This window comes from Lissotriton helveticus, chromosome 7, assembly GCF_964261635.1.
Source record: "Lissotriton helveticus chromosome 7, aLisHel1.1, whole genome shotgun sequence".
In the NCBI taxonomy this organism is placed as follows: domain Eukaryota; kingdom Metazoa; phylum Chordata; class Amphibia; order Caudata; family Salamandridae; genus Lissotriton; species Lissotriton helveticus.
The window spans coordinates 1,399,733,821-1,399,760,196 of record NC_136068.1 but is presented as its reverse complement, the minus strand read 5'-3'; positions in this window follow the sequence as shown (position 1 = coordinate 1,399,760,196).

Here is a 26,376-nt window from a genome sequence, read left to right as displayed (position 1 = left end):
GAGTGCAGCCAGAACTAGCTTAGACTGGGTCTCGGACCCTTCACACATGAAGAACTAAGGCTTTCGGGGTATAAAAGTAGAGCTGAGACCTCTGTAAAATTAGATTAGGAAAAACTTTGTGATCAAGAAGGAATCCCTACCAAAGAAGAACAGCCAGGAAGACTGAGGAACTGCTGTGTGACTGGGAGCTGACCTGCAGTTGCTGTTATTGCTGAGGAAGAGCATCATTCTTCCTGCTGTGTGCTGAGTCCCCCTTGCTTGAAGAAGAGCTGCGCTGTGAGGTTTGTCCCCTCTGAAGAGTACCTGTCTCCATGTGCCTGGGGAGAGCTGGCCTCCTGTTGAAAACTCAGGGTTACAAAAGTTTTGGGGACTACTTCTAAAATTAACAGGAATCTCTGCCAAAGAAGATCAGCTAAAGAGACGGAAGATTTAGACTAAGGTACTTACCTCTGCCAACTAGAGAAACCCAGATCTAACATGCTTTTTGTCGGAATAAAGCGGTCCTGGTCTCCCTGGACCAATGTGGACATATGCAGGAGCAGACGTTGGGCCAGCAGCTTACTGAGGATTTTTAAATCCATATTCAGCATGGAGAGAGGGTGATAATCCCCGACCAGTGGGCCTTCTAATTTGGTTTTAGGGAGGGGAACTAACAGTTTGTCCCTAACAAAGTCTGGGAGATGCCCCAGTCAAAGTGATTTTGTATAGACAAATGCCAGGCGGGGGAATAATTTAAGGGCATACGTGGAGTAAAATTCTGCTGGTAGCCTACCTGTGCCCAGAGTTTTTCCCATGCCACTTTTATTGCATGAGGGACCTCCCAGGCCTGCCACGTCCTGTTTAGGGTTGGGTATAATTTGCATAAGGGACATACGCGGAGAGGCACGGAGACGGAACCAATCTCCGCACTCTCCAGATAGTTCCATTACGTGCTGCCCACCTCCCTCCCGCCTCGCGCTCGCAGTATTAAGTAACTTTAAAAGGCATGATATATAACATTTAAAATAACCTTACCTTATCGGCGGCGTCCCCGGGCTTCCATTTGTCTCCATCGCGTCTTCTTCTGGGAACTGCACATGCATGGCAGCCCGCGCATGCGCATTCCTGGCGAGGATGGCGCGAGAGGCCAACTTCCGTTACGCCTGAGTGTGCAGAGATTTGCCTTGTTTCCCCGTCTATATCACAGAAGGGGCAAATCCCCGCACATTCCGTGGGCGGAACGGAGTTTTCCGCCTACCCCAAGTCCTGTTGGTCCAGCTGTTCAAGAAAAGGAGCCAGAGATAAAAAGCTTTTCTGCTCGTCGTGTGACACATCGGCGGTAATGTCATATAGTGTTACATAGTACTCACAAAAGAGTGCTTTGATAGCATCCGGATCATAAACAGAGAGGCCTGTTTTGGTTTAAATGTGAAAGATTGGGGAGCCTTTGATTTCCGGTTTTATCAGCCAAGCTAAAACCTATTCTGGTTTACCCTCTTCTTCCTGTACTCTCACCCTTATAATCATAGCATCTTAAATTCTCGAGAGCTGATTGGTACAGCTTTTGTGTATCTTTCAGGAATTTACCTTGTCTCTCATCCTGCCTTTGTGTATTAATTAAGCCTTGTATTTGGTCTTCTAGCTGTGTGACCTCTAGGTGCAGCTCGCGCTGTGCTACCATGGATTGTCCCAGACAGAACCCTCTCGTCACCACATTAAAGGCTTCCCACTCTGTCAGTGCTGTAGTCACTGTGTGTGTGTTAATGTCAAAATATGTAACTATGGATGATCCCAAAGTTTCTCTAAAGCAGAAGTCTTCGGGCATATTTGTCTCAAGGCACCCCGGTGGGACCAGCGGGCTTCTTCCCTCCGGTTGCATAGTCAGTAGTGAGGGGCTGTGGTCTGACAAAGGCCATCCAAGTTATTCTGCGTGTGTAATCACTTGCCCAAGCTCAGGCTGACAGAGGAACTTGCCTATTTGTGCGTGTAACTGGTGTAAAGTGGAGAAATAGAAATAGTCTTCACGGTCTAACTGTTGTGTCCTCCATATGTCCACCAGTCCCCAATGGGTGATCCAGTCCCAAAAGCCTTCGGCTGTGCGCGGTACGCCTCAGCTCCCGGCAAAGGAGAGTGCGAGCAATCTAGATTAACATTGGTTACGCAGTTATAGTACCCATCCACAAGCATTTTATCGGCTGCCATCGCAGCCAAGTGCGGGGAGAGACTGTGTAAATAAGTCATCTCATCCTGATTAAGAGGGTATATACTACCCAACAGGATTTCACTTCCAAGTAATCTCCCTTTCAGGAGTACATACCTGTCATTCTTGTCTGTTAGTGTATGTATAGCCTCTGCTCGAACCCAAATTAGTGCACTGCTGGCATAAGCAGAATAGGATGTCACGTATGTTTGCCCTCTCCAGTGCCTGCATACTTTTTCTCTCTCGCCTCCAATGAGATGTGTCTCCTGCAGGAAAGAGATCCATACGCCCCTTTTTTCTAAATAACGGTGTATGTTGCACCGCTTGGTCGAGGTCCCAATCCTCCTAATATTCCAGGATATACATGTGTATGGGATGTAGGGGCCATTAATAAAAAAAGCCAACTCTGGACCCTCTTTTAAACCCTCCCTCGTCCTCACTTAATCTATAAAATGTTGGTTTGCCACACCTGCAAGGGGGTAGGTCCCAACACCAGACATAAACATAGCCCAAAAGCACTGACCCCCCTCTCCAGAGAGCAGCTCGGCAAAGACCAGCTGCCCAAACTGTAAAAAATATATCTTGTTCCACAGAATGACCCAACCAATCGCTGGTGTGTGCCTCTTCGCAAGGGTGACTGCTTGCCAGCTCATCCTAGCAGCTGTGGCAGACCATGCCGACCCAAGGGGAAAAGATGCTTAACTTATGCTGATCTTTGTAACTGCAAAGCATTTAAAATATTCAGGCACATTGTGCCTCATAAATCAGGGTCACAGAGTCAAAGATCATCTGCCATCCTGGGGGTTATGACCAGCAATCGGACACTTTCTGAGTTGGAAGAGTTCGAATCTAATCTCTTAGTCGCCCTCCCAGAGGGTGAGCCATCCTCAGACGGAGATCCCCTGGGGTGAATGATATCTACCACTGCCTGTTGGGTCATTTATCTCTCTTTGTCTGTTTGTGATGGATTCGGGCTAGTGATTGTTTTTCTTTTGAGTCTCTTACGAGTCTTCTTTTAGGGAGTGAGTTTTGGCTCTGATTGTGACAGTTCAGACTTGTGATGGGCCCTCCTGACTTACAGGCTTTAATGCATTCCCATGCTTTCTCAGGGTCTTCAAATAAGTGGGCATTCCTGTCTAACATCACGCAAAGGTTGGCCGGGAACATAAGGGTATATTGCAAGCCCTTCTTGTTCAAGGCCTTCTTCACCTCCAAGAAGGAGGCCCTTCTTCGCTGCGCCTCCGGAGTGCAATCCGGGAAGATAGACACCTTGCTACTATCAATCATAAAGTGTTCATCTTAGCATACCTTCCGTAGCAGGGTAGCCCTATCACAGATTGTAGGAGCCCTGCCACCATAGGCTGCAGTGGTCGGCCAGGTTCAGGCGGTCGAGCAGAGACCCTATGGGCTCTCTCCAAGGTGTAGAAGGTAGCGAGGTCCTTCGGGGCCACTTCCTTGCGAAGCCGTAAATCCAAGAATGACAGTATTTTGGTGCCCTCTATTCCCTCTGGTAGCCCAACTATACGTATATTATTGCATCGGTTACATCCTTCTGAGTCCTCTGCCCTCTGTTCCATTACATGCACTTAGCTTGAAACCTCTTCCACCATTTTGCTCAGTGTATGTTTTACTGGTTGCAACCCTGCAATGGAGTTCTCTGTTGATCTCACTATTTCTACTAGCTTCCGGCGCTCCGCTGGCAGCAGTCCTAGTTCGACAGAGACTGTGCTGCTGTCCTGGTGAAGGGTGAACTTTACATCCACTATTGCCTCCAGGATTCTGGCCAGCTGCTGCTGGATCGGATCTAATTCTGACTGGGGCCCAATTTGCTGGGTAATCAGCACCCCATCCTGGTCCGCCACTAGGTCGGTGGTTCTTGCCCTAGGTTTACCCATCAGTGCTCCCACCAGCCTCCCAGACGACTTGGCCGTGGCCAATGTGTGTTGGGGAGCAGATATGTGTGGCAGCTATATTGCTCTCAGAGAGCCCCCAGGACTCTTGGATCTCCACTTGAACCCTCCCAAAACCAACGTCCTCTATCCGAGCATCCAGGGAGAGTTCCGCCCCAAGGGGGGAGATCACTCCTGGTCCCACACCCAGCAGAAGGGGAGAGGTCCTAATAATGCCATACCGCTGTTCAGCTATACTATCCCCGAGGCGGGTCACCCAGGGTGTAACAGGGGAGGCAGGCAAGCCAATTCTGGATCGTGGACAAATTTTTCCTCTCTCTTCTAATCCCAGGCTCTTTCTCATCAGTTCACATCTTGCTCCAAATTGAGAGGTGTCCAGGGGGCTCTTCCACTAAATGGGAGGTGCCTGATATCAACAGTAGTGAGCAATAAAAGCCACAAGGGCGGGGACCTTCGTAGTCTGGCCTAGTGGCCTCACGTTGGGCCTCCTCTTGTTCCTGGGTCGGCGGGCGCCCCCATTCCTGGCACTGCTCTCACCCTTTGGGCCCGGAGCCCGCTGTTCTTCTGTGTAACTGATGCTTAATCAACAGGGGACCACCAACCTCTGTTGTCCAAGGCCCTGTTAGGGGTTCAGGCCACTGCCACACAACCAAAGGAGCCCCTTCCTCTCTGAGAGCTCCAAGCTCAACTGCCGCCACATACCACACCCCCAGGCCGCCCACCACAGGCCCAGCTTCTCAGGCTCATAGGCGACAATGAGCACTGCAAACCACGACCATCTACTCAGTCCAACAAGGGGTCTCAAAGGGAGGCCTTGGTCACTGCCTCTGTACATCAGAGCTGTTATCTTTTGGCCTGGTTTCTGCCCCATTCTGGGTAAGCAATGCATGGTCAGCATAGGCCACTAACCAATGATGTTCCAGGTCCTGCCGGAGGCCCGGGTCGCTGCTGCACAGTCAAAGGAGCCCCTCCTATCCGAGAGCTGGCCAGCACAACTCCCCAGCCTGACCACAACAAGCTCAGTTTCTCAGGAAGGCAGGTATCAGTGTAGAACGCAGCTTTCAGTCACCTGCTTGGTCCAGCGATGGGGTCTCAGTGAAAGATTCAGGTTCTGACCTCCATACATCGTATTCGCCATCTTGGCTCCAAGCTCACTACACAGTCAGCTCTCTCACTCTCCATATATCGTGTGCCACCGGGATCACAATTCCATTCAGCGGGCACACCAGGTTACCCCTCAATTCAGGGCTGTTCACCTCTAGTCATTTCTCATGGATCAAGCTTCAATATATCAGGATCAACTTGGGTCAGCACAGAGCATCAGCTACATGCATCCACCATTGCCGTATCTAGTGTCATGGTCCACCACAATATATACCTATTGCCTGAAGGAGTTGGTCGGTCTAGGGGACCAATAAGTCAATCCCCGCCCTTTCAAAGGGAGTCCCAAACCATTGGTTGTGGTATTAAGGGAGCATTTGGCTTGCCCCTCTCTTGCCCCTGGCTTTACAGGTTGCACAGAAGCTACAGCACTCTTTACTTTGACAGACAAGTTGGGTGAATGGAAATGGCTGATTAGCCTGTTTCATTTCTTGGTCTGACCCAAATATATTGCCAAAGGGATATCATGGCTTAAGGGGAGGAGACATTCTCTATACCTCTCTTCTGGTTGCCCCTGATATGAGGTCCCTGGCCTCAGTATAGAGTTGTCCTAACTCCCAGTAGGCCATGGGGAATCCACTGACATCACCCTGTTCTTGCCTAGAGACAGTCTGCCTCAGGCCCTCAAGTGTTGGATACTCTGTTGTCCCTGACACAACTCATCTCGAGAGGGTCCACCAGGTCCTTGCAATTCTGCAAAGTCAGACAGATCTTTTCAAGGGTGGAATACCTACTTCAGATGCCACACTCTCAACCTTAGGGTTGGATTCCTCCGGGACCTCTAGAGCGCTTTCATTACGCTCACAGACCTTGTGCCCTTTCTCTTGTCATTGTATACTTGGCATATTGCTCCAAAATACAAGTGTCCAGCACTTCCTCTGGGTCCTAGTCACAGCACATATTCACTCAGGGAGGTGTAACATCTGTGCATGCACCTTCTTCTTCACCCCTGACCAGTCAGAAGCTTCAAGAATATTTCCCAGTAGACATTCAACTACTTTCTTGGGACCTGTCATACCTCCCCATTCCAAGCTAACCATTGTCATGGAGTGGAGCTTAGCTCTGATGTCTGCATAAGTCACCTGGTGGAATACACCAAGTATGATCTGCTCTGGAAACACCAGTCTGTCCATGACCATAGTCACACCAGCTCTTGTATCTCTCACAGTCTCAGTACCGATGATCTTAGACCCTTGCCTGTATTTCTCCAAACTTGGAGGTAAGGCTGCCATGTCTGCAGCTTCCCTAACACTCATGGAAACTAAGGTTACCTGTATGCACTCCTTTCCCATCTCTGGGTGAACATCTACCCCCCTATCTACAACTACACTAGCAATCACAAGGGATGGCCCACCAGTGGGGGGATTCTTACTGCGCACAGCATCTCCTCTCTTGTGAGCTGGCTGAAAATATTCATCACACCTTCCTGCATTTGTAGAATCAAAGAACTATCCTGGCTCTGCAGTGTCAAAAGACTTCCCCATTCCCCTCCCTTTGAAAGTAGAATGACTCAGGGACCTCCCTCCTTGTGCAGGTGTTTGTGGATCTTTTGAGGACTCTTGTCTTTTTCAACTTGGTTACCCAGGGCTTTCCCCTTGGAGGGGACCTGTCTCCACCAGTTCCCTGGGACCAGACATCTGAGAGTCAACCAGATACTGATATAACTTCTCTGATAGGCAATTACTCAAAATGTGCTCCTTCATGAACAGTGCCTTTATTGAGATGTTAACAAAGTCCACCTCAAGATTGGGTGCTGACTTTCTAGGTGTCCCTGAACTTCATATTGTACTGTTTTGAGGTGAGATAAATCAATCTGAACAGACATTGTTTCATGTGGGAAAATGATTCTGCGTCCTCCCTCTCTAGTGCCAGGAGTCTTTTCCCCTTATTTACTGGGATCAACTCCCAAAGGAGAGAACCCCAGGATTGAGAGGTAACGCTCCGCATTCTAAGGACCCTTTCAAATGTAGACAGCAACTATTCAATAGCAACTCCCTCCTGGTACTAATGGACAATCCCCTTGGGCAACCTTGTTTCAAATCCACCACCCCTTACCATCTCAATCTCGTATTTGCTGCCACCATCCCTTCTCTCCTCCTCTCCTGCCCACTTCTTCTTGGCCAGGGCAAACTTATTTTCCTCCACAGCTATGTCGCCTAACTGGACCCCAAGCTCTTTAACTCTGAGGGGCAGTCCTGCTTTTTCTTTGGTGAATCCAACAGATCCTCCCGTCGCATTAGCTGTAGGCTGGGCCTTTCTGAGTGTTGTACTAGACAGACATTCATCATCCTCCTCCTGGAGGTTGGAGGGGTTAACCTTCCCCTTCTCCTCTCCTTCAATCTCTGAGGCTTGCTTTGTTTATTCTAGCTGGGCCTCTGTCCTGGCTTCAAGGGACTGTACCAGCTCTCCATTCTTAGTGCTGATAGAAGCTAGTAACTCCTTAGCCCTACACAACCCCATTTGCTCACCTACTGCAAGTGTGGGTAGTCTAAGAAAATCAAGCTCCATAGTATCCTTAGTTTGAGGTTACACAAAACTTTGCAAAAATGGAATCATACAATTTAAAAAACATTAAAAATTAATTAAGTAAAAATTAGTTCTAATTTAACAAAATCTAAACCTATTTTTGCCCTCCACTGCCCACCAAATATTGGAAGGTGGTTTATTAGTAAGTGCAGGTATGTATCTTCAGCTAGTAATAACACCACAAACATAAATTAAGTCCAGAAGAGACTGAATAAATTACTCAACCCTTGGTAGCTTGGCTAATGAACATTCAGACTTAACTTAGGAGACTAGTGTATATAGCATTTAATATCACCCAAAACAACAATTAAGTAGGACATGACACACAATAAAAATCCAACAACAATTGGTAACAATAGAGAATATTTGTATGATTGAAATGACACCTAAATGAGAAAACTGAAATGTAGGGAAGTGGAGATTTGAATTGTTAAAGATTAAAAGTAAAAATGTGCTTTGCTGTGCCAAAAAGTCAATAGCACCAACCGAGGCTGTATGGTCGCACTTGACTGGGACCAAGTCAAAGTTTCAGGCTGATTGTGATGGTGCCTGGGCTGGATAGATTGGGTGGTTGGATCCCCTCAAGTTTTTATCTTCTGGCCTTATTATGAGATTGGAGGTGCAGGAGCTGGACCCCCGCACCCCCCGCTCTAGCAGTGCCATACTCATATAGGAACTGCCCTCCCGATCAGGAGTTTTCCACTGGTCTTGCTGGCCGTTCTTTGGCATTCTGAGGGCAGGGCCTATGAAATAGGCACCGTAGTGGGAATGTCAAAGGCAGTACCTGCAAAGCCTGGACTGCTGTAGTCCATGCAGAACAACTACTGGAGTGCATGCACATAGGTTGTGTATCCACATCGTGTAAGGGCCCTTTGTTTCCTCACTGCCACACTTTTCATGGTGGTTGGCCATCATAAAAAGTGTGGCAGTGAGGAAATTCGTAATATGCTTGGTGGGGCTGCAGCAGCCCATCAAGCATATTGTGGCCTCAGGACTGTGGTGCAAGTGCCAGGGAACAGCGGTTCCCTGGTGCTGTGGTGATTGTGCTTGGCCTAGGGCAGCCTAACGACCCTAGTCATAATAGGGCGGTTGGGAGACCACCACAGTTAGTCTGGCGGTCCGTGGACTGGCAGACTCATAAGGGGGGGACTGAAGAAAATACGGGTAATGCGAGCGAGGAATGTTGTTAGCAAGTCGGGAAATATGATTAATCTTGTAAAAATAGAGGGAACTTCGGGTTCTAGGAAAAGGGAAACATTGACTTGCTAAGTGAATGGAGGGTGACTATTCATGGCGTCTCTCTATTGTTCTATGAAGGGAACACTTTAGCATAACATGATGTGAAGAGTTAATGGTGAGAAAGTACACAGTAACATGAGATGGTGAATATTTCGTGCCAGATGTAAAATCATGCAATTTAAATGGATTATTGCTTTATTGTGATTTTAGTGACCCCTGACGAAGGGCGATTTTAGCCCGAAATGCATTGTTTTTTTTTGTGAACAAACACTGCCTTCGACAAACTTTGCCGCAGTCATGTAAAGAGGTACGGATTGAGACACATTGTGAACATTAGAAATTTGGACAATTGCAATACAAGTCCACGTGTGGATGTACAATAATTAAAACGATGTGAAAATGAGAAATACAAGAGAAGGAACATAAGGAAAAGATGGTTGAAAGTGGAGGTATAACGAAAACAACACGTCGCAGTAGAGTTGTGCAACAGGTTGGGGTGAATTCCCACCCTTTTCTATGATGTTGTCTTTGATTGGGGTCATAAGCGCTGGCGCCGTACCGGTTTGCACGCTAAGTAACGAATTTACATGACACATTTAAATAGAAGAGAAAGCATGGTGTGCATCCCTTTTCCACAAAAGATGTATATGTCAAGAGCCCTTACCTTGGAATAGCACCCGCCAAGTCTAAAAGAAAAAAAGGAGAGAGGAATTAGAGAACATGCTACGCGTCCACACGGTTGGTGAAAGATCCGCGTTCTTTTGCAAAGTCGGTGCTGAATTCATATTGTAGTCTAACTTAAAAACTTTCATGTTAAGATGGCATTTGGTGTTCTCACCACGATAATTACCAGTTTTAAAGGATTTATGTGTAACAGGATTACGAACTCTGAGCCTGAGTTTTTGCCAGTTTATTTAACTGCATTATGGGAAATTAACTGTTTTTCTCTTGAATAGGAACCTCAGAAGCATTATCATTGGCAGGAAAGTTGTGAAGAAAAGGGTTAATTGGGAGAAATGAGGGCGCTCGTGGCAGGTATGAATACATACGTGAGGTTGACAGTTTGCCTATGGGTAGAAAGAAAGTGGGTGATTTAAAGACCATGTGTGCATATAAGAACTTGAGGATATCAACGTATACAAGGAGGCAGTCAGTGGGAGAGTCTTGTGGGTGAGAGCTGGATTGTGTGAAATATGGCGGGTAGGAATGCGGTTGGAAATAAGGGAGAAGGATGTGTGGGGAAGGGAATGAAGAAACTAAGGGTAATGCGTGTGAGGAATGTTGTTAGCAAGTGTGGAAATATGATTTTTTTTTGTAAAAATAGAGGGCACCACAGGTTCTAGGAAAAGGGAATTATCGACTTGCTAAGTGAATGGAGGGTGACTATTCATGACGTCTATCTATTGTTCTATGAAGGAACACTTTAGTATGACGTGATGTGAAGAGATAATTCTGAGAAAGTACATAGTAACTTGTGATGATGAATATTTTGTCCCAGATGTAAAATCATGCAATTTAAACTGATTATTATTTTATTGTGATTTTAGTGACCCCTGACGAAGGGCGATTTTAACCCGAAATGCATTGTTTTTTGTGAATAAACACTGCCTTCTACGAACTTTGCCTCAGTCGTGTTCATGTAAAGAGGTCCGGAAAATTTCAATACAAGTCCACGTGTGGATGAATAATAATTAAAAGCATGTGAAAATGAGGGATAAAAGAGAAGGAACATAAGGAAAAGATGGTTGAAAGTGAAGGTATAACGAAAACCAACACGGCACAGTAGAGTTGTGCAACAGGTTGGGGCAAATTCACACCGCTTTCTATGATCTAGACTCATAATAAGGCCATTATTCACTTATTTGGATCTTTTTCTCTTGACCTCGAATGATCCTCCTCTGCAATCGGGTTGCAGTTTGACGATGGTGGTCTGGCTGAGCGTGATGCCTCAGTGACTCCTGCAGGTCTTTGTTTTTGTTATCTACAAAGAAGAGCTCCAGAGCTTTCAGCAGGGCAAACCTGGTTCTCAGGCCCTGCCGCAGTTCGACGTTGGCAGATTGACTCTCATCCTAGAGGTCAGTGAATTTTTGGAGCTTTTTGACAAATGTTGTCCAAATGTTCTCAAACTTCTGGATCTTCTTCCAGAAGGTCTTCTATGGATCTTTGAGGGTCCAAAGCACCAGCCTAGTTTCTAGAAGCTCTGAGTAACCTCTTGATGGTTTGGGACTGCGATTCCTACAATGCACCTGGTCAAATCATTTCAAGACCAGGAGACGCTGGTCAGCTGGGCGTGTCTTGGTGGAGTCTTTTCAGATGACTTCTTTAAGCTCTTTTCCACCTGTTGCTTTCAGGGAGTTCACTCCTTCATATCTTGAAGTAAATCAAACTCATATTCTGTGAGGCCTAGAGTGTGCAGCAGGTGCAGTCCTTGTGAGTGCAGTCCTTTCTTGGTGCAGACCAGGGGTTTAGCAGGGCAGGCTTTCTTCTCTTGATGTTTCCAGGCATGGGTCTGAGGTTCTGTGTAGCTCTCTCATATGTATTGCAGTTTCTGAATGGACAAGAAGGAGGGCACCCCTGACCAATGGGGTTTAAGTTGCCACCCACTGTGATGACACCTTCCTTAGAAGTGTGGCATATTTTTTGTTCCAGAATGCACTGTTTACTAAAAATCAAAGGATACTTTTCCAGTACAAAACATATGCTAGACTCATGCACACACCCTTGCACCTCGCTCCGCCCCTCCCACCATCCACATATGACAGGCGTACTTGCGCGCAGTGGTTCACGCGCAGCGGCCGCGCCGCATTCGCGCCGAAGGTGCGCCAAAGGTAAGCCCGTCTACGCCCGTCCGCGCCTGGACCGCGCCCAGCGCCAGACCCCCTGGTCCCCCCCGTACCCAGCCCACTAGAGTAACGTATGATGCCGCAACTCTCCTAACCCTCAACCCCGGACGCACACCACATTGCTGCGAAGCCACCCCAGGACGTACCCACGGCCCATTCGCCTGCCTCTCCTGCAAGTTCAACTGCTTCAGGACCCTCACCAAACCCACTTCCTCTATACACAGCTCCGACTCTAACCACCTGAAGTGCATCCTGCTTAACACCCGCTCGGTCCACAGACACGCCACTGAACTCTGGGACCTACTCGACACTGCATCACCGGACGTTGCCTTCCTCACAGAAACATGGATGAACACATCATCAGCACCTGACATCGCCATAGCCATACCGGACACTTACAAGATTATCCGAAAAGACCGCACCAATCAAACAGGAGGAGGCATCGCCATCATCCATAGGAACACCATCAAAATCACGACCAGCTCCGACGATAATCTTGCAACCGCCGAACATCTCCACTTTCAGATCCACACCGACCCCAGGACAACACTCAGAGGCACCCTCATCTACAGGCCTCCAAAAACCCGCACTCAATTCAGCGATGACATCACTGACTTCATCAGCCCACATGCCATAGCCTCCGAAAACTACATTCTCCTAGGAGACCTCAACTTCCACTTTGATAACAAACACGACAGCTACACCTCCACCCTCCTGGACAACCTGGCCAATCTGGGACTCAAACAACTTGTTGACACCCCCACCCATGTAGTCGGACACACGCTCGACCCTATCTTCACTTCCAGCAAGCACATTTCCTTCGTTCGCACCACAGCTCTCCACTGGACGGATCACAGCTGTGTTCACTTCTGCTACAAAACCACCTTGACCCACAACCGCCCACAACCTATTCCTTGGAGAAACTGGAACAAAATCACCTCCGACCAACTCCTCACATCACTCAGCCAAAACCCTCCCACCCTCTCATTGGACCCAAACCAAGCGGCATCCAATCTCAAGAAATGGATCCCCCACAGTGCTGACGAACTAGCACCCTTGAAAAAGCACCAGATCAAATCAGGCAGCAAAAAGGCACCCTGGTTCAATGATGACCTTATAAAATCCAAGAAGCTATGCCGCACCCTGGAGAAAGCATGGAGAAAAAACCCAACCACCGACAACATGAGCACCCTCAAGGCAGCCACACGCAAACACCACCAACTAATTCGATCCGCCAAGAAATCAGCTTTCAAGGATCGTCTCGACAACAACAACCACAACAGCAAGGAACTTTTCAACATCGTCAAAGAATTCACCAACCCCACCGCAGCATCTAACGACATCACTCCCTCCCAAGACCTCTGCGATGCATTATCCTCCTTCTTCTACAACAAAATTGCCGACATTCACAACAGCTTCGAGAACTCTACCAACGATCAACCCTCCCCACTCCCCTCTGATCCTACACCGCCAACTAACAACCTTAGCGCCTGGAACCCAATCACCACTGAAGACACCATCCGCCTAATGAACTCAATCCACTCCGGCTCGCCAACTGACCCCTGCCCCCACCACATTTTCAACAAAGCCGATTCCATCATCGCACCCCATCTCCGTGATATCATCAACTGCTCGTTCAACTCTGCCACCTTCCCAGATAGCTGGAAACACGCCGAACTAAGCGCCCTCTTGAAGAAACCCACAGCAGACCCCTCTGAACTTAATAACTACCGACCCATATCCCTCCTCCCTTTCCCCGCCAAAGTCATTGAGAAAGCCGTCAACAGCCAGCTCGCCGCCTTCCTTGAATCCAACAATTCCCTCGATCCTTCTCAATCCAGATTTCGAGCCAAACACAGCACCGAAACCACCCTCATTGCAGCGACAGATGACATCCGAACAATACTGGATAACGGAGAAACAGCGGCCCTCATCCTACTCGACCTATCCGCCGCTTTCGACACAGTCTGTCACAGCACCCTTATACAACGCCTCAGCAACATCGGCATACAAGGAAAAGCCTTGGACTGGGTCATCTCGTTCCTCGCAGGGAGAACTCAAAGAGTCCGACTTCCCCCATTCAACTCAGAGGCCACTGAAGTCATCTGTGGAGTACCACAAGGATCATCACTCAGTCCCACCCTCTTCAACGTGTACATGAGCCCACTCGCATCCATCGCGCGCCAACACAACCTCAACATCATCTCATACGCCGACGACACCCAGTTAATCATCTCCCTCACCAAAGACCCTCACACTGCCAAAACCAATCTTCACGAAGGCATGAAAGAAGTAGCCGAATGGATGAAACATAGCCGCCTAAAACTCAACTCAGACAAAACGGAAGTGCTCATCCTTGGATCTTCCCCCTCTGCTTGGGACGACTCTTGGTGGCCTTCTGCTCTGGGCACAGCACCCACAGACCACGCACGCAACCTTGGCTTCATCATAGACTCCTCCCTCTCAATGTCCAGACAAGTCAACGCAGTCTCATCCTCCTGCTTCAACGTACTTCGCATTCTCAAAAAGATATTCCGCTGGATCTCCCTCGAGACAAGAAAGACTGTCACCCACGCCCTGGTCACGAGTCGACTGGATTATGGTAACACACTATACGCCGGAATCACAGCAAAACTACAGAAAAAACTCCAACGCATCCAAAACGCATCTGCGAGACTCATACTGGACATCCCTCGCCAAGATCACATCACCGGACACCTAAAAGACCTCCACTGGCTTCCCGTCAACAAGAGAATTACGTTCCGTCTTCTCACCCACGCACACAAGGCCCTCTATAACCTAGGACCCGAATGCCTCAACACTCGACTGTCCTTCTACACACCCACCCGCCAACTAAGATCGTCCAATCAAGCACTCGCCGCAGTCCCGCGCATCCGAAAGTCCACCATGGGTGGCAGATCCTTCTCCTTCCTGGCTGCTAAGACCTGGAACTCACTCCCCACTTACCTCCGCCTTACTCATAACCACATCTCCTTCAGAAAAGAACTTAAAACCTGGCTATTCGACAAATAATTAACCCCTTCCCCAAGCGCCTTGAGACCCTATGGGTGAGTAGTGCGCTATACAAATGCCCGAACTTGAACTTGAACCATGGTGCAAAGATGTGTGCTTGGATCAAACCGTGGTCATAGGAAGTCCCCTCAGCTTGATCAATTCATTTCACATGCAACAGGCCCAGCCACAAATGTGGGGCAGGATTTTTGTAGGCACAAGTGGTATGACGCTGGGTGGTAGGAATTTTATGGATTATTTCTGTAAGTTTCTATCACAGTGTGTGATTTATGGCAGAGCTTACGGTTTGGAGGGCATTATGGGTAAGAAACCCTCATGGGATCCACACAAGGCACATGTTGGACCTGGCCCTTTTGGCAGGTTCACCCCGAAACTTTTGTCTTTTTCCTAGCCTGTTTCTAGAACCTGGTGTTGGTGATTTTAGGCCTCTGCACACTTTCTCACTGTGGTACAGTGTAAAGTGTGTGAGCTCTCTGTGTATGTGTGGTGAGTGACCTGCCCTCCCATAGGAATGAATGGTGAATATGTTTGCCCATGGTAGTTCCTGATGTGTGGGGAGTGCAGGGTCGAGTTTGATATGTGCGAACTCGTGAGATTGAATGCTGCGTAATGGTGTATGCGGCATGATTGTGTCTAGTGTAGAAGTGCCACTTTTAGAAGTTGGCATATTTGTGTAATTTGTGCCTGGCGTGTGATTGGCTGGTGAGCCTGGCCCAGGAGTGCCTGGGCCTGCTTGTGGATTGACTGTCTGGTTTGAGGATGACAGGGGCTGGGGAGCCCCCAGGAGGTTGTCTGAGTCAGCCCGTGGATGAAAGGCTGCATCTGCTGCCAGGGAAGTGGGAGGAGATAGCACCTGGGAGTGAATGAGGCTGTGCCTGCCTGCCACAATGCTGGCTCCACCTCCCCGCTGGGCGACTGTCACCTCTGTCCCTGATACTGAAAGAAAGAAGGAAGCCAGGAAGCCCAAGGGCTCCAGCAACACCCAAGAACTGGTTTAGACCGGGTTCAGGGCCCACTTGCACAAAGACTTGAAAGACTTTTCTCTGTATAAGAAGGGGCTGTGTCCCCTTCCAAAATGTTCTTGTTTTCTAACTTGAATCCTGCCAGGGGCGTGCTGCTGCTTGGGCCCAGGGGAATCCCTGGGCCCTGCCGAGCCCCTGGATGCCTGGAGGATTTTCCTTGTTGGGAGCTCTGTTGCTCCATCCTTTGATCTCCAGGACTGCTGATACCTTTTTGGATTGCTTTGGTTTTGCCAAGGCTTTATTACAGCCTTCCTGCGCTATATTTTTGGGCTTTGGCGCTTGGATTTAACTTCCCTGAGAAAAAGAGAGAGAGCCTGGGGGCTGAGCAGCGCGTCACTGTAGCCCTGGCTGCGGGAATCCCCCTCTCATCGTGGGATCGTTACGGGTGCCACCCCGTTTATTTAATTATTTTGCGAGTGCCCACCTCGCTTATTTTTTTATGATGTTGACCCCTGGCAGGTGCTCACCCCGCCAGGGGCCTGGCCGCTATGTTTATATTTTTAATTTAACTCGAGGGAGCCCACCCCTCGGCCTGAAACGGGCCGCCGCGCTGCCCGTGGCGACCCGGAAGTGGTTGGGCCGGCTGGCCAATCCCTACGCGGCCCCCGGGAGAAGGACCAGAAGTCCCGCCCACCGCCGCGGAGCGAGAAGGAACCTTCGGTGTCTGCCCACGAGGCTCCCCCAGCGAGAGGAGAGCCCCGACGCGAAGGGAGAGCGGCAGAGAGCAGCTGAGAATGCAGGCGGGGCTCCGTGGTGAAAGAGGAGCCTCACGCTGCCCCAAGGAAGAGACCAGCAGTGAGCGCTTCCCCGCCCCCGCAGCAGCCGCAGACATCCGGTGAGTGACTTGAGGGAGAGGGGGCGTCGGGGCACATTGCCGCTGCCCGCCCCTCTCCTCCAGCACCGGTGCCTGGGTGTTGGGAGGCCGGGGGGGCCCTCACTTGATACTGAGTTCCCCGGGAGGGACTCCAACGACAAGCCAGTCTTTCTTTGAGACCCGAGGCTCTTGGGGGCATTTGTGATTCAGAGTCCCCCGAGTGGGACTCCAACGACAGCCCAGTTGTTTTACTAGAGCCATGAGAAGGCTCCAGGGGCCATTTTTAGCTAGGGGGGGCGTCAGGGCACATTGTCGGTGCCCGCCCCCTCCTGCCTGCGAGAGGCTCCCGCCCATATTCGATTTACAAGCCCAGAGAGGCTCGAGGGGGCATTTCTTTGTGTAGAGCCCTGAGAGGCTCCCACCCACATTATTATTGATACCGAGCCCACGAGGCTCAGCGGGGGCATTTTAGTGTCTCAGAGCCCACGAAGCTCTAAGGGGGCCATTGACCTTTCCTAGAGGGCCCCTGGGGACACATAGTTCCAGAGCCTGTGTGGCTCCAACCGATGGCGCAGATGTGTCCAAGGGCCAGTGAGGGCCCTGTCGCAGTTTGTCTCCAGCTGCCCAGCAATTAGTGGGCAGCTGCACCGTTTAGGCACAAGATGGAGAGTGAGTCCCTGAGAGGGACAGAGATGGCACAGAGGTGCCCGGCCAGTCACAGCTGCGCAGCACTTAGTGCCAGCTGCAGCGTTTAGGCCCTTGTGAGTGTTCCCAGGTGCCCAGCAAGTAGTGGGCACCTGCAACGTTTAGGTTTTGCGCCAGTGGCGCACCCCTGACTGGCGCTGCATGGCAGCACGCCCTGACATTCTGGACACAGGGCTCTTTAGTCTCTTTATTAGATGGGGGCTGGTATGTGATTTTATTTAGGCGCAATGTGATTATCTATGTGATGGTATTTGCCTAATGTTAGTTTTGCGCAATGTGATGTGGTGCTAGGAAATGTAATGCATTTAATATGATTACGCACCTTGATCTTACACCTCTGAATGTTTTTATGCATCATGTGTTTTTGCGCTATTGAGTTATGGTCTGGCACCTCTGAATGTTTTTATGCATCATGTGTCTTCCTTGATTTCACACCTCTGAATGTGTTGATTTATGCATCATGTGTTTTTCCTTCCCTGCACCTCTGAATGTGTTTATGATGCATCATGTGCCTTATTATTACACCTCTGAATGTTTTAGGCATCATGTGTTTTCTTTTTCCCTACACCTCTGAATGTTTTGATGCATCATGTGTAATGTGTTCTTGCTGATACCCCTAAATGTATTTTATTCTTAGGTGGTTGTTCTTTCCAGTACAGGTGGTCCTAGTGAGGTCCTGGTCCCCTGCATGACATTATCCTAAGGTGTTTAGGGTTGCGTAGGTGGTACCTACCTGTTACCAGTAGTTACTGGTTGAGTGCTATTCTTGCTAATTTGTGCTACAGTGATTTTATATCCTTTTATTCTAATTTCTTGACAGTGTTTCTATTTCTACTAAGTGCTGATTATGACAGTGGCCCATGTGGCCCTGTCTAGTACATAATCCCTTGTGAATATTGCCCGTGCCAGTTGGCACAATGTACATGTGTGATTTCTATCTGATGTGTTTTGACAATACAAAAGTTATTTTCATATAACCTTGTGTGGAGTTCCTTTTGTGGTGTGCCTAGGATGTTGTTGCTGTTGTGTGCTGGCGCAAATGCTTTACACATAGCCTCCGAGTTTAGCCTTACTGCGCGTGCCAAGCTACCAAGGGGGTGAGCAGGGGTTAACTTGGCGTGTGACTCCTTTGCCCTGACTAGAATGGTGGTTTCTGCCTGGCTTTGGCATCAGCCTTAGCCTACCAGAAATAGCCAGTTCTAACAGCACATCACTCTGGAATACCCTTGTTGTCTTGATTTAAAAAATGTCTGCGGTACATAGGTTTGCATGGGTGGTGCAACAGCATAGCCCCAAATACCGCAGCTACTCCTATTCCTGATATACCAATCTAGAGCTTTAACATCTTTTGTGCCATGGTATCTTGGCCCACCCACACAAGTGGGGTACTGTTCTTATTGAGGGATATTTTATAACTCAGAGAGTTAGGAAGTTTGCAGTTTGCCAGGGATTCTGAGTAAAAAGAGCCTGGTGAGAGCGATGTAAGTCACGTCACCTTGGATTCCCCCAGATGTCTAGTTCTGAAAAATGTGAAGGTTTGCTATGTTTCTCTAGGCGCCGGCTGAGCTGTGGCCCAAAAGCCACAGCTATCCACTTTGCAAAAAAAACGGTCAGTTTAGAGGGGAAAAATCTGATGTATCCATGTTGCATTTTGGGCCATATCCTGTTGGACGCATTAGGCCTACCCACACAAGTGATGTACACTTTTTGTCGGGAGACTTGGGGAAAGACTGAGTTGAAGAGAGTTTGTGTCTCCCCGCAGATGCCATACCTTTCAATCACAGAAATATGACAACAATTTGTTTGCTGAGGCAAAGTTAGAAGTTTGCGTGGGATTCTGGAGTCAATAACCTGGTGAGAGTCATGCAAGTCACCCACCGTGATTTTCCCAGGTGTCTGGTTACCATTTTTATCAGCAGACCCAGGGGAATGCTGGGTGGAAGGATGTTTGTTGTTTCCCACAGATTCCAGACCTCTCTATCACAAACATGTGAGGAACATACGTTTTTTTAGTCAAAAGTTGCGGTTTGCAAGGGATTCTGGGTAAAAAACAGCCAAGAGCCATGCAAGTTACCCTACCATGGATTCCCCGAGGTGTCTAGTTAAAAAAAAGTTGTATATTTGCTAGGCTTCCCTGGGTGCAAGTTGCGCTAGGGCCCGAAATCCACAGCTACTCATTTTTGGAAAAATAGGGTAGTTTTCAGTGGGAAAATGTGATATGTCCCTTTTGGCACGTTTCCTGTCACAGCCACTAGGTGTACCCACACAAAAGAGCTACCATTTGTATTGGAAGTCATGTGGGAGCATAGAATAGTAGAACATTTGTAATGTTATATTGTTGTGTACTAATCACCCAAGAGGGCATCCAGGCACTTGGGCAGGTGTGTAGGTGTGCGCTCCCCAAGGTGCTTAAACAAAGAGCCAGGTCTTCAGCTTCTTGTGGAACTCAAGGAGTGAGGCGAAAGCTCTGATGTGTGACGGAGGTCATTTCATGCCTTGGGTGTAATGTAGGAGAATGAGTGACATCTAGTTTTGCTTTTGCAGATGCGTGGAATGTGTGCAAGTGAGATTGAGGCAGAGCATGGGTGTCTGGTGGGTTGGTGAAAGTGTATGTGCCTGTTCAGGTATTCTTATCCTGTGTTCTGTAGGAGTTTTTATGTATGTGTGGGATGTTTTTGGAGTCAGTGAAGCTGCCTGATGTGTGATGTGATGTGGGTGCAGTTTGGGAGGTCAAGTATGAGTTTAGCAGCGACGTTCTTGATGGTCTGGATTCTGTGCAGGAGTTGTTTGGAGATTCTGGCATAGAGAGTGTTGTCGTAGTCCAACTTGCTGATGATGAGTGGTTGAGTGACGGTCCATCGATTGTTCTGAGGCAACCATTTAAAGATTTTTTGCAGGATGCATAGGAAATGGTTCAGGAGGTACACACTTGAACCGTCATGTTTAGCTTGTCATCTAGGATGATTCCTAGATTTCTTGTGTTGTGGGGGTGGTCCTGGTGCCAAAAACAGTGCTTCCATTTTGACGTAGTTGAGCTGAAAGCAGTTGGTACATATCCAGTCTGCTACCATGGTCATGCAGTTGGTGAAGTTAGTTCTGGTGGTGGCTGTTTTGTCCATCAGGGAGAGGATGAATTAGGTGTCATCAGCGTAGAAGATGACAGTGATGGCTTGTGATTGGATGATGTTGGTGAGCGGTGTCATGTATACATTGAAAAGGGTGGGCTGAGGGATGATCCCTGTGGGTCTCTGCATGTCAATTTCTTGGTCTCTGATGTGAAGGGTGGCAGCCTGATCTTTTGTTTTATTCCAGTGAGGAAGGAATAGTTCCATTTGAGACAAGATCCTTGTATGCCAAAACAGTGGAGTCTTCTGATAAGTGTGTAATGGGAGACAGCATTGAAGGCAGCAGAGAGGTTGAGCAGGATGAGGGTCTCTGTTTCTCCTTGGTCCTCCAGGATAATTCGAATGTCCTCAGTGGCCATGATGAGTGCTGTTTCGGTGACGTGGTTCTTTTTGAATCCTGATTCAGTATTGTCATTTGTTATTATCAATGGTATTTCATTGCATGTATGCCTTCCAAATGTATGACAGCGTACAAAGGAAGATATTCTGAAAAATACCATCTAAATCATATGTTAGGATGAGCATATATATATTCATAGATGTACAAATAACCACTGCTCCTATATTATCAATTGGGTGCCCATTTCAGAAATTCATGGATTTCCTTGATGCTTATTTTTCACTTTACATTTTTCACCATATGATTTTGTCTATACTTGGTACACAATGAAAAAAACATTGTATAGTGCAGCTCAGTTGTTGGCTCTGAGTTTACTCAAAACTAGAAGGGTTTAGGACATAATGCGATATATTGTTTTTGTAAATAGACCATCCTAAAAAAAAGTTACAGATGAAGATCTTCTCACAAATGGCATTTTTTCCTACTCAGAATTCTCTAGCTTTCCTGAATACCCCATGGGTTGAGAGTACAAAAATAGGAAAAATGTGCTACCTATTTGAAAATTGCCATAAAATATTCGGTTTCTTGATTTAGCTTTGCATTTTCCTGAAACTTGGGAAGATAGTGACTTTAGCAGAGCAAACCGTTCGTTGATGCCACTTTTTGAAAAACAGACACTTTTATCCTGAGCACTCTTTTCCTATTTTTCCCCTGTTGGAAATGGCCCTTTTTGCACGGTTATCCCCAAACTTATTGCTTCTTCCTCCTATTTTTTTCTGACCTGTTGTTGACTATAGGACTCTGGGCACTTTACCACTGCTGATCAGTGCTAAAGTGCATATGCTCTCTCTGTAAATTGTTATTGTGATTGGGTATTCATGATTAGCATATTTGTTTTACCAGTAGGTCCCTAGTAAAGTGCACCGAGTGTGCCAGGGCTAGTAAATCAAATGCTACTAGTAGGCCTGCAGCACTGATTGTGCCACCCACATGAGTAGCCCTCAAAAAAACCTGCCATCACAGTGCCTGTGCACAGTTGGTTGAATGCCATTTCGACTTGGCAAGAGCACCCACTTGCCAGGCCTTACCCTTCCCTTTTTTTACATAGGACACCCCTATGGTGTTGCAGGGATCCTCCACATACACAGAACTATGCACAGGAAACCAAGACGTCGATGTATAGTAGTGTACCAGAAAACTCACCTCGGTGCCCAGAACCCCAATCCGACTAGCTATAGTGTCTCATTAATTCTCCGTACTACAGCAGATCTACCAATGATTAGACATCCTAGAACATGTCACTCCGTCCCTCTCAGGAATCGCAAAAAGAAGAACACTCTTTCGTTCAAACACTCATACTTGTCCACAATGTGAGTAAACAGAGACAAGATATAGTTTAAAAGTTTATTTTAACTAACGTGCTCTATAATGCAGTACACTAGTCAATACTAGAAGCAAAATGCAGAATAATAATATAATCAGCATGATTACAATTCCATAAAGCACATAAGGGGAAATCATACTATAATGGCAGTGGAAACAGGACTACAGCACCATACCACCCTTCTTGTGCTATAAGCAATTTTATTATAAGTATAGGAGACCTTTAGGCTTTGTCAGCGGGACCCCATACCTCCAAGTTTAGCTGCAAGGAATAACATCTCAGGACAAGCACAGCTTTTCTTCGTTGGAATGAATCTCTTCAAGTACCTTTTCATGCATGCAATGCCATATTAAAAGCAATCGACTTTCAGTAGTGCTGCTGTGTTCAATGTTGTGTCTATGGGCCTGGGACTGACCAAAGTGAATGAACAGCATACATTGATTTTTTACCTTGAACAAGCAGTGCAGACGAGGAGCTCAGTGTACAGTTAAATGTGTGAAAAGCAGACAGTTCTCATGTGAGAATGCACCAGCAGCCTATCCACGAGAATAAAGGCATGTAGTAACGTGAGCAAATACGGCAAGATGGCTGCCAAGCATATACTAACTAATGTTAACTTAGCAATGTCTGCAGTTCATTTTATGACTTCACTACACCCTCCCCTGGTCAGTCCATCGGACAGAGGTCTAAAGCAGAACACAGAGTTCAAGAAGTCTGACTCAGAAGTTAGAGCATTGATTTGTACGTTTTTTGGTAATCCAGACATGGTGTTTGGTTTCAAATTCAGTTTTTCAATTTTGGGCAGGAAAGGGAAAAAAAAATATTTCTTCCTTCAACAAGGTTGACGTATACAAAAATACCAACAAAAGAGGAAAGAAAGTTTTTAAAAAATCCTGCAGATGAGCGGTGACAGCCAGGTTAATCCATTCAAAGTGTATGAGCTGAAAGTTACAACAGCCTCCAAGAGGAAGTCATTGTTATCGTTAGAGAAAAGAGACACCATCCAGTAAAGCAAACTGAAAGAACACACATGTTCTTCAACAAGGGGGTGCCTCCAGCACCATCAATGGACAACTTGTGTGATACTCTATGTAACTCAGTTGAAGGAAATCCTGTGCTGCTACCTAGATATCCCACTGTGCCAAAACTCCTAGCGCAGCCGAGCAGGCCATATTCCCCACACCGGAATACTCTTGCTCATGGGACACTAAGGGACTCATTAGCAGATCAAAATCTTGTGCAGGAGACCCCGTGTTGGAGAGGCAAAGGTCCAAGGGCCATTCATATTAACATTCCAGGCAGGTGAAAACAGTACGCAAATCGAAAGGACAATCCGTAAACCATGCTGAGAGTACCATAGCATTCAAGCATATGGGTACGAAGCATCTGCAGCCGGTCTTGGCTGTGTAGGGCCACAGGAAAAGCAGCCATTGCTCAGCAGGCAAATCAGCTGCAGTACTCCAGCAGCTAAGGCAAGTAATAGTGGCAACCCATTGAAGATGCTGGAAAAAAGAATTAATAAATGCTGGTACGACACCAAAAATAGTTTGGGAAGAAGGCGCAAGGCCAGAGCCCACAACTTTGAAAAAATGTGCCAGGCCGGTAGTATCAGAGGCAACTGAAAATAGTATGAATTTAAGCACCGAAATGCGTTGCGAGGTCAGTATTAAGAGGGGCCTGCACCTCTGATCAGGTATTGAACACATGAAGGACGAATGTTTCATGTGCAGATGTGAGACAAACTTCTTTTTGGGATAACAATACTCTAATTCTGCTCATCCCATCAAAGTCTGCCTTCAAGGTCGGAATGGAAGTCCAGACCGAGTTATCGAGTCTCCCGTGTGGGGTGGAAACAGTAATTTTTTACAGCAGACCAAACGTTGTGAGACTGTCACAAGGTAGGGGATGCCAGCAAGCATACCACAGCAGTTTTCATTATCTAAAAGCAAATAACTACCGTTGGCTAGCAGAGTGAAAGTTGGTGTAATACTTGGCACTGGAATACCTTTCAGAACGTATGCGAGATTTGGGCCATTAAGTTACAGGCTCCATGCAACTGTATATTTTTGCCAACCAGTGAATGACCTATGGTCGAATTGCATGATTTCCCAGTTAAATAAGCTTCTTTATCATCCCGCAAGCATCTGTAAGCTCCCTACACATTGAAGGAACTAGATGTCTGCGTCTACTCAGAAGGCTCGATATTTTAATCATTAATTTGTTGAAAATACTTAAACATACCTAGTTACCGTATGACATTGCTATTTGTCAAAGGTCACGGAGCACACAGATTCAATACTGATAACGAGGATACTTTTTACCACTTTTACAATAGGGAGCATACAAGAAAGATCTGGACTCCCACTTCTAATTATGGAATCGAAATTATAAGAACGTTTTCAGTTTGAAATATTGGCCGCCCCCAAATCATCGCAATATACAAACTATGTTTTGATGTCTAGCGAGGTATAGTGTCATAAAACCGACAATGCTAACTTTAAGATCAATACACAGTTTCAGCAACACTGCTGTTAAGGTTGGCTTGAGGTCACATTTGACACCAACAGCAGACACAGTCTTTGAACAAGCCCTGAAGATGTCCCAAGAGGGATGAAACGCGTTGGCAAGCATTTGTGTGGTGCTTTAAAAGAACAAGTGATTCTCAATAAAAGATTCATTCTAACTACTATCAAAATACATGATTGTTTGATACTTTCTTCTGGGAAGCTAGGTTGTTTGTTTTTTAATATATTTCTTTATTGTTTAAATGTGATGTACTAGGTTACTTATATAAAATAATACTTATCCTTCTCTGGTGCAGGGTCAATCTTTGGCTGAATGGTAACAACCTCACCTCATGAAGGAAAGCACTGCCTAAGTGTTCATAGCGGCCTAAGGGCTAATGCTTCATGCAGTAGCTAAATTTAAACAAAGGAAATGGAAAAGTTATTACCACATGAATGAGCCAGACAGCAGCTTCAGTTTTGGCCACTGAAAAAGGCAAAGGTTCTAATTTTTCAATATGTAAAAGAGTGTATGTAGCATCTTTCATGGACATAAATCGCTGTTTGTCTGTTAAGTTAAAAGGAAAAAATAAAGATGTTGATAGAGATCGTGGGTCACCCGACAAATAATTTCACCATATAGTTTTCGGGCCCAGAAATTTCAATTCACCATATACATTAATCAGGTGACCTCACAAACCTACCATCAGCAACCCTGATTCCTTCCTACTGTATCCTAGTGTACCCGACTTACCATCCACCGTTACGGGTACCTAATGACCACGATAGATCAGGGAGCTAGCTGTGAAGAAAGGTAGGCAAAATACAAAACCCAACTTTAAATATCTTTGATATTCATAAAATGACCACGGACAACTGAGAAGTTTTAAAGGTTTTATCTAGAAATCAGTTTCTGAGAGCATTAGGCTTACAGTTAAAAGGCAATCAATAATCAAGATAACGAAAAGAACATAACCATAGAAGAAAAGTGTAAGGGCAATCATTTAATTTTTTTTTAAATAGAGCGACAGGGAACACGCTAAGTAGACAAAAAACTAAAACTCAAGAATAGACATCTATAAACGAGCAAACTTATGCATAAACTAGAATCATACTATTGGGACGTACTTTATGGAAAATGAGAATTTCGGAAACCTATACACCTATAGGAAGGGAAAAAGTGGAATACGCTATAATTCTATCATCATTACTTAAAGTTTAGGTTTCAGGAGAAAATATAAACCACATCTAAATTCATAAACAGTATGGAGAGAATTGTGCTCTAAAAGGTAGGGAAACATAGGAACATGCTAAGAAAAAATATACTGAATGACTTTCATAATAGGTTGCGGAAAGCATGGAAATTTTAACATATGCAAAGAAATGTCTTTATTAAAGCAAAGACAGAAATATAGAAGATGCAGTGAAGAGTTTTCGCACTATATTTACCTAGAAAAGTGTGCAGACCAACCCTGGCCACGGATCAGTCAAGTACAGGAAATACCCCAAGGAAGGACAGGCATCTATGGGACAGCAGGTGCAGAATGGACACCCCAGGACAGGACAGGAAACCCAGATTAGGATCAGGACA